Here is a 9,441-nt window from a genome sequence, read left to right on the forward strand (position 1 = left end):
AACACAACAGGCAGCCAGCACCCAGATAAATACATGAACACACACACACACACAAAACACATGAACACAACCAGCTCCCCGTGAGTCTCCTCAGTGCCCCTTCCAACTCCCCACAAATGGTACTAACTGTCCTGACCGCTGAGATTTTGATGTCTTTGTTCTCCATGTAAATGGCATCATGTCCTCTTTTGTCCTCTTTTGTAGGCAGCTCCTTTCACTCAACATTTTGTTTGTGGGATCCAGTCACATTGTTGCCCATGGTTGTACATTATTTATCCTCACGACTTGTAATGCCCCACTGCATGACTACACCACACTCTATTTCATCTGTTTTACTATTAATGGACATTTGGATAGTTTCCAGGTTTTGCCCATTACAAAGAGTGTACTATGAATATTCTAGCTTAGTATGTGTCTTTTTGGTGAAAGTGTTGGGTCTACACCTAGAGGCAGAATTTCTAGGTCAAAGGCCTACATGTGTTCTGTTTTGGCTTCCCAGGTGTCTCAGTGGTAAAAGAATCCACCTGCAGATGCAGGAGACCCTGCAGATGCAGGGTCGGGAAGACCCCCTGGAGAAGGGAATGGATACCCATTCCAGAGATTTGAACCTGAGTTTGATCCCTAGGTCAGGAAGATCCCCTGGAGGAGGAAATGGCAACCCACTCCAGTATTCTTGCTTGGAAAAAATCCCATGAACAGAAGAGCCTGGTGGGCTACAGTCCATGGGATGGCAAAGAATTGGACACAACTGAGCGACTGAAGCATGCATCCACACACTTTCTGTTTTAGCACAAGCTGCTAAAAGGTTTTCCAAAGTGATGGTAACAGTTGAAGTTCCCACCGGTTTTGATTACTCCATATCTTCACTCACCCTTGATATTTTTGCCTTTTTCATTTTAGCCTATGTATAGTGCTATGGTATTGTGGTTTTAATTTGCATTTCTCTGATTACTAATGAAGTTGAATACACCTTTTCATGTATTTATTGGCTGTTTGGGTATCCACTTAGATCTGTTCAAGTATTTTGCCTATTTTTCTTTTTAAAAAGTTTTGTTGGCGTATAGTTGATTTATTTTGCTATTAGGATGTCTTTTCATGTTGGGTGTTTTTGTATTGATTTGTAGGAGTTCTATGTATATTTCAAGCACAAGTTTTTTTGCTGTATATGTTCATTACAAACATCCTCTCCCATTTTGTGGGTCATCTTTTAAGTCTTCAAAATGTATTTTTTGTTAAAGGAGGGTTCTTAATTCTGATATACTCCGCTAAAAAATTATTAGCTCCTTTGTTTATTGTTTAAGAAAACCCTGCCTCTTTCAAGGTCATGAAGATGTTCTCTTAACGCTTTCTTCTAAGTCTTTACTATTTCACTCTTTCACATTTAGGTATAATTTATTTATGTTTATGATGTGAGGTAGTGGTTACATTAGGCTGGAAAAATGGCCTCCCAATGCTGCTGCTGCTGCTGCTGCTAAGTCGCTTCAGTCATGTCTGACTCTGTGCGACCCCATAGACGGCAGCCCACCAGGCTCCACCGTCCCTGGGATTCTCCAGGCAAGAACACTGGAGTGGGCTGCCATTTCCTTCTCCAATGCATGAAAGTGAAAAGTGAAAGTGAAGCCGCTCAGTCGTGTCCGACTCTTAGCGACCCCGTGGACTGCAGCCCACTAGGCTCCTCCGTCCATGGGATTTTCCAGGCAAGAGTACTGGAGTGGGGTGCCATTGCCTTCTCCCAATGATGGGTACCTCCTAATTCCTGGAACTGTTACCTTCTATAACAAAGTGTCTGCAAAATGATTAAAGGTTTTGAGTGAGAAAGATTATCCTGAATTATCTAGTCGGGTCCTAAATACAACCATGTGCATTCTTGTAAGAGGAAAGCAGAGGGAGATTTCACACACACACACACACACACACACACACACACACACACATGGAAGCCCCTATGAAGATGGAGCAGACAGAGATAGATTTGAAGTTGCTTGCCTTGTGACTAGATTGATATAACCATGAACCAAGCAGTGCCTGCAGCTCCAGAGATGGGAAGAGGCAAATAACATTCTCTCTGACAGTCTCCAAGGTGTTGGCTCTGCTAATACCTTAATTTTGGCCCAGTGATACTGATTCTGAACTTCTGATCTCTAGGACTGTGAAGGTATAAAGTTCTATGGTTTTAAGCCACAAGTTTCTGGTAATTTTTTTACAGCAGCTACAGGAAGCCATTAGAGGGATCAAGATACATTTCCCCCACGATATTCTATCTAGTTGACCCAGCACCATTTCCTGAAAAGATCATCCTTCTCCCATTGCACTGCTGTGTCATGTGTGTGGGTTTGTTTCTAGACCGTTAGTCTGTTTGTCTGCTCTTGAACCAATGCCACACCGTTTAAATTCTTGTTCCTACAGTAGTTCTTGATGTCTGGTACAGTAAGTTCTGTGGTTTTGTGCTTTAATTTATTTTCTCTATGTCAATGGCTTTTCCTTTGCATCTCCATATACATTTTAGAATCAATTTGGTAATTTCAGGGGGAAAACTCTGGGATTTTTGAATTGGGATTGTGTTGAATCTTGCAATTAATTTGAGAAGAATTGATATGTTTATAATATTGAGGCTTCTAGTCCATGAAAATGATCTAGCTCTCGGTTTATTTAGATCATATTTAATTTCAAATAATGATGCTATTAAAAAATAAAAAATTGAGATACAATTCACATACCATACAATTCATTCATTTAAAGTAGACAGGGTAGGATTTCCCAGTGTGGCTAAGAATCTGCCTTCTGATGCAAAGGATGCGGGTTCAATCCCTGGTCAGGGAACAAAGACCTCACAGACCAAGAAGAGCCCACACACTGTAACAAAGACCTAGTGCTACAAAAAAAAAAAAAAAAAGTGTACAAGGAATTTCCTGTTTGTCCAGTGGTTGGGATCCTGCATTTTAACTGCTGAGGTCTTGGGTTCAAGTCCCTGGTTGGGGAACTAGGATCCCATGAGCCACGTGGTGTGGCAAATGAAAAATGTGTACAATTCAGTGGGGTTTTTTTTAAAGCATATTTACAAAATTGTACAATCATCACCACTACCTAATTCCAGAATATTTTTTTATCACTCCCCAAAGAAACTCCATCCCCATTGGCAGTCATTCTCTACACTCCCCTTCCCCCAACTCAGCAACCACGAATTTCTTTTTGTCTCTATGGATGTGCCTATTCTGGACTTTAAATATATAGAAGTGGAATCATAAAAAATGTGGCCTTTTGTGTTTAGCTTCTTTCACTTAGCATCATGTTTTCCAGGTTCATTTATGTTGAAGCATGTATCAGCACTTTCTCTCTTTTATGGCTGAATAATATTCCATTATTCAGGCAATGCCAAAGAATATTCAAACTACTGCACAATTTCACTCATCTCACACGCTAGCAAAGTAATACTCAAAATTCTCCAAGCCAGGCTTCAACAGTATGTGAACTGTGAACTTCCAGATGTTCAAGCTGGATTTAGAAAAGGCAGAGGAACCAGAGATCACAGTGCCAATATCTGTTGGATCATTGAAAAGGCAAGAGAGTTCCAGAAAAACATCTACTGCTTTATTGACTATACCAAAGCCTTTGACTGTGTGGATCACAATAAACTGTGGAAAATTCTTAAAGAGATGGGAATACCAGACAACCTTACCTGCCTCCTGAGAAATCTATGCAGATCAAGAAGCAACAGTTAGAATCAGACATGCAACAACAAACTGGCTCCAAATTGGGAAAGGGGTACACCAAGGCTATATATTGTCACCCTACTTATTGAACTTATATGCAAAGTACATCATACGAAACACTGGGCTGGAAGAAGCACAAGCTGGAATCAAGATTGCTGGGAGAAATATCAATAACCTCAGATATGCAGATGGCACCACTCTTATGGCACAAAGCGAAGAAGAACTAAAGAGCCTCTTGATGAAAGTGAAAGAGGAGAGTGAAAAAGTTGGCTTAAAACTCAACATTCAGAAAACTAAGATCATGGCATCTGATCCCATCACTTCATGGAAAATAGATGGTGAAACAATGGAAAGAGTGACAGACTTTATTTCTTTGGGTTCCAAAATCACTGTAGATGGTGACTGCAGTCATGAAATTAAACAATGCTTGCTCCTAGGAAAAAAAGCTATGATCAACCTAGATGGCATGTTAAAAAGCAGAGACATTACTTTTCCAACAAAGGTCCGTCTAGTCAAAGCTATGGTTTTTCCAATAGTCATGTATGGATGTGAGAGTTGGACTATAAAGAAAGCTGGGTGCCAAAGAATTGACGCTTTTGAACTGTGGTGTTGGAGAAGACTCTTGAGAATCCCTTGGACTGCAAGGAGATCAAACCAGTCCATCCTAAAGGAAATCAATCCTTAATGTTCATTGGAGGGACTGATGCTGAAGCTCCAATACTTTGGCCACCCGATGCAAAGAACTGACTCATTAGAAAAGACTCTGATGCTGAGCAAGATTGAAGGCAGGAGGAGAAGGTGATGACAGAGAATGAGATGGTTGGATGGCATCACCAACTCTATGGACATGAGTTGAGCAAGCTCCGGGAGTTGGTGATGGACAGGGAAGCCTGGCATGCGGCAGTCCATGGGGTCGCAAAGAGTCGGACACAACTGAGTGACTGAACTGAATATTCCATTGTCTAGAGATACATTGTTTGTTCATCCATCCATCAGTTGATGAATATTTGGGTTATTTCCACTTTGGGGCTGTTATTAATATGAGTAGAGCTGCTGCGAACATCATGTATACGTGTTTGCGCAGGCATATATTTTCAGTTCTCTTGGGTATTGTATATCTAGGAGTGAAATCGCTGAGTCATAGGGCACCTCTATATTTGATTGTTTGAGGAGCTGCTAAACTGTTTTACAAGGCAGCAGCACCATTTTACAATCCTACTAGCAAGGTGGCAGGGGTCTAATCTCTCCGCATCCGGCCAACACTTGTTACTGTTTGTCATTTTGATTATAGTCATCCTACTCGGTGTGAAATGGGACCCCACTGTGGTCTTTATTTCATTTTCCTAATGACTAACACATAATAATATTTTGTCTTTTTCAGCATAGTGGTCTTGCACACCTTTTGTTTGATTTCTTCCTAGGAAATTGATATTTCTGATGCTCTTATAGATGGCTTCATTTTTTAAAAAATAGAATTTTCTTATTTTCCAGCAATTTTAGGTTCACAGAAAAATTGAGAGAAAAGTACTGAGAATTCTCACCTACTCCTTGCCTTCACATGCATAGCTTCCCCTACTATCAACATCTCATTGTTTTAATCAATGAAACTATGATACATCATCACCCAAAGTCTGTAGTTTACATAAGGGTTCACTCTGGGTGTTGTACATTCTACGGGTTTTGACAAATGCATAATGACATCCATCCCTCATTATAGTGCCACGTAGAACACTCTCACTGCCCTAGAAACCCTCTGTGCTCCATTTACCATCCTTCCTTCCCCCAACCACTAACCATTTTGCTATCGCCATAGTCTTGCCCTTTCTAGAATGTCATAAAGTTGGAATCCCACAGTATGTAGCCTTTCCAGATTGGTTTCTTTCACTTAGTAATATGCATTTAACTTTCCTCCACGTCTTTTCATGGCTTGAGAGCTCATTTCTTTTTGGCACTGAATAATATTCCCTTGTCTGGATGCACCGCAATTATCTAACTGTTCACCTACTGAAGGACTTCTTGGTTGCTTCTAAATTTTGCCAGCTATGAATAAAGCTGCCATAAACATCCAGGTGCAAATATCTGTGTGCACTTAAGTTTTCAGCACTTTTGGGTAAATATTAAGAAGAAAAGTATTGCTGAATCATATGGTATAAGAGTACGTTTAATTTATAAGAAACTGTCTTATAAAAAAGCCATCTTCCGAAGTAACTGTGCCCTTTTGCATTCCCATCAGCCAAGAGAGAAAGCTCTTGTTGCTCACCAGCACTTGGTATTTTCAGCATTTTGGATTTTGGCCATTTTCGTAGGTGCATAGCAGTGTTTCACTGTTGTTTCAATTTGCAAACCCCTACTAACACATGATGTTGAGTGCCTTTTCATATGCTTGTCTGCCATCTGTACAGCTTTCCTGGAGGTGTCTGTTCAGATATTTTGCTACTTTTTTTTCAGTTATGATGTTCATCTTCTTATTTTTTGTATTTTAAGAGTTTTGTATATTTTGGGTAACAGTCCTTTATCAAATATGTCTTTTAACATATTTTCTCCCAGTCCTTGGCTTGTCTTCTCATTCTCTTAACAGTGTCTTTTACACGTTTTCAATTTTAATGAAGTCCAGCTTATCAATGATTTCATCACTTACGTCTTTGATGTTTTATCAAAAAAGTCATCATTGAACTCGAGGTCATCTAAATTTTCTCTTATATTATCTTTTAGGACTTCAGTAGTTTCAGTTTTAAAATGTTTTATTTTTGTGGTCAGAGGAGAGAAATATAGTTGATTTTGACCCTATTTCTAGTTTTGCTAAATTCACACAAATTGTTGAAAGATGTGTGTTAAAGTCTCCTACCATGATTATAGACATCTCTTCCTCCTAGTTTTGCTTGCACTTTTTTAAACCACCTACTCTTTTTCTTTTTTTTAATTAGTTATTTGGCTGCACTGGGTCTTCGTTGCAGCATGTGGGAACTTTAGTTGTGGCATACAAACTCTGCAATATGTGGGATCTCGTTCCCTAACCAGGGATCAAACCCCTGGCCCCCTGCATTGGGAGCACAGAGTCTTAGCCACTCGACCACCAGGGAATTCCTCTTCACTTGGTTAATTATAATCCACTACCAAAGTGGATTCCATGCTCACCTCAGTACTCCATTTATGAGTTCCTTTATTTATTTTTTAAAATTTATTTCTTTGGCTGCACTGTGCAGCATGTGGGATCTCAGTTCCCCCACCAGGGATTGAACCCTGGTCTCTGGCATTTAGAGCATGAAGTCTTAACCCCTGGACCACCAGGCAAATCTAACATTTGCCTTTATTTAGAGTTGCCTCTTAGCTGCTTGCACTCTAGCAGGAAGGGCTTCATAATTTTTTTTCAAGGGCACATATATGCTTTAAGTTTAAATTTAACAATACACAATTACCTCTAAAATATAAACATATAAAATAAAGCAAAACCAACTAAAACAATAGCAAGATATTCCAGTAGACTCCCCCTTGTACATAGTATTGGCTTTCATTACATCTCACCTTTGATCTGACTTAGAAACGATGACCTGTACTGAGATTTCATTCAGAAAACTGGTTTCCACTTCACCTCCGATAGACTGAGTAAAATGAGATTGCCTGCATCAAGTGTTGGGAAGCATGTGGGCCTCTCACAAACCACCAGTTGGAGTGGAAAATGGTCAAGCGCGTGGCAGGACTGCTTGGAAATCTACTGAGATTGTACACATGCCAACCCCATGACCAAGCCAGCCAACTCTTGGCTGCGAATCCAACAGAGGTGAATAAACATGTTCATTAGAAGGGCATATGAATATTCATAGCAGTGGTATCTGTAATAGCTCCCAAACAGGAACTACCCAGCTGCCCATTACACAGTATATTTACAAAACAGAACGCTATTCAGTGATGAGACCGGGTAATCTACAAATACACGACAGTCTACAAATTTAAGTACCTACTAAAAATATGGTGTTGTATCTATCACCTACTACAACTATATGTACCTACTACAACTCCTCCAACTGTGGTGTTGGAGAAGACTCTTAAGAGTCCCTTGGGCCACAAGGAGATCAAGCTAGTCAATCCTAAAGGGAATCAGTCCTGAATATTCATTGGGAGGACTGGCGCTGAAGTTGAAGCTCCAGTACTTTGGCCACCTGATGCAAAGAACTGGCTCATTGGAAATGACCCTGATGCTGGAAAAGATTGAAGGCAGGAGGAGAAGGGGATGACAGAGGATGAGATGGTTGGATGGCATCACTGACTCAATGGACATGAGTTTGAGCAAGCTCCGGGAGTTGGTGATGGACAGGGAAGCCTGGTATGCTGCAGTCCATGGGGTGGCAAAGAGTCAGACATGCCTGAGCAACTGAACTGAACTGAACTACACATATATGTACCTACATGGAAGAACCTCACTTCCACGTGGTGAATGAAAGACTCCAGAGACAAAGGAGCACAAGCTGGATGATTCCATTTCTACGAAGAACAAAAATAGATGAAACTAATCTGTGGCTACAGAAGACAGAAGAGTAGTTGCCTCTTTTTATGTTATCTTTTTATTTTTAATTGGAGGGTAATTGCTTTACAACGTTGTGCTGTTTTCTGCCACACGACAACATGAATCAGCCATAGGTATATGTATGTCCCTCCCTCTTGAACCATCCTCGTCCTATAGATCCCCATCCCACCCCTATAGAGCATTGGGTTGAGCTCCCTGTGTCATACAGCAAATTCCAACTGGTTATCTATTTTACGTATGGTTATCTATTTTACCTATGGCAATGTATATGTTTCAGTGCTACTCTCTTGGTTCATCCCACCTTTTCCTTCCCTGCTGTGCCCATAGCTCTCTATATCTGTATCTCTATTCCTATGCTGCAAATAGATTAATCAGTATCAGTTTTCTAGACTTCATATATATACGTTGCTGTTATTGCTTAGTCATTAAGTCTTGTCTGACTCTGCAGCCCGCCAATCTCCTCTCTCCACGCGATTCTCCAGGCAAGAATACTAGAGTGGGTTGCCATTTCCTTCTCCAGGGGATCTTCCCTACTCAGGGATCAAGCCTACATCTTTTATGTCTCCTGAATTGGCAGGTGGGTTCTTTGTCACTAGCAGCACCTGGGAAGTTATATATACATTAATGTACTCTATTCTTCTCTTTTCCAAAAGTATGGAATACTTCACGAATTTGCCTGTCATCCTTGCAGAGGGGCTACATTAATCTGCTTTATATTGTTCCAGTTTTTTAATATATGTGCTGCTGAAGCAAGCACGAGTAGTTGATTGGGCAACGGAAATGGTCAGTGTCTTGATCTGGGTGGTGATCCCCCAAGTGGAGACATAGGTCAAAGTCCTTTAAGCGCCCACTTAAGATCTGTGCACCTTGTCGTGTTTCATACCTAAGTAAACATTTTTCAGTTCAGTGCAGTTCAGTTCAGTCACTCAGTCGTGTCAGACTCTTTGCGACTCCATGAATCGCAGCATGCCAGGCCTCCCTATCCATCACCAACTCCCGGAGTTCACTCAGACTCACGTCCATCGAGTCAGTGATGCCATCCAGCCATCTCATCCTCTGTAGTCCCCTTTTCCTCCTGCCCCCAATCCCTCCCAGCATCAGTCTTTTCCAATGAGTCAACTCTTCGCATGGGGTGGCCAAAGTACTGGAGTTTCAGCTTTTGCATCATTCCTTCCAAAGAAGTCCCAGGGCTGATCTCCTTTAGAATGG

The 9,441-nt window shown here is 40.9% G+C and overlaps 1 non-coding gene across 1 annotated transcript; it reads right to left on the reverse strand.

The window, feature by feature from the left end:
- Window positions 1-8,880: 8,880 nt before the first annotated feature.
- On the reverse strand, window positions 8,881-8,989 carry LOC112584785. The gene has a single exon (XR_003109189.1). It is a non-coding gene; the product is annotated as a U6 spliceosomal RNA (small nuclear RNA).
- Window positions 8,990-9,441: the final 452 nt, after the last annotated feature.

This window comes from Bubalus bubalis, chromosome 4 (genome assembly GCF_019923935.1).
Source record: "Bubalus bubalis isolate 160015118507 breed Murrah chromosome 4, NDDB_SH_1, whole genome shotgun sequence".
NCBI lineage: Eukaryota > Metazoa > Chordata > Mammalia > Artiodactyla > Bovidae > Bubalus > Bubalus bubalis.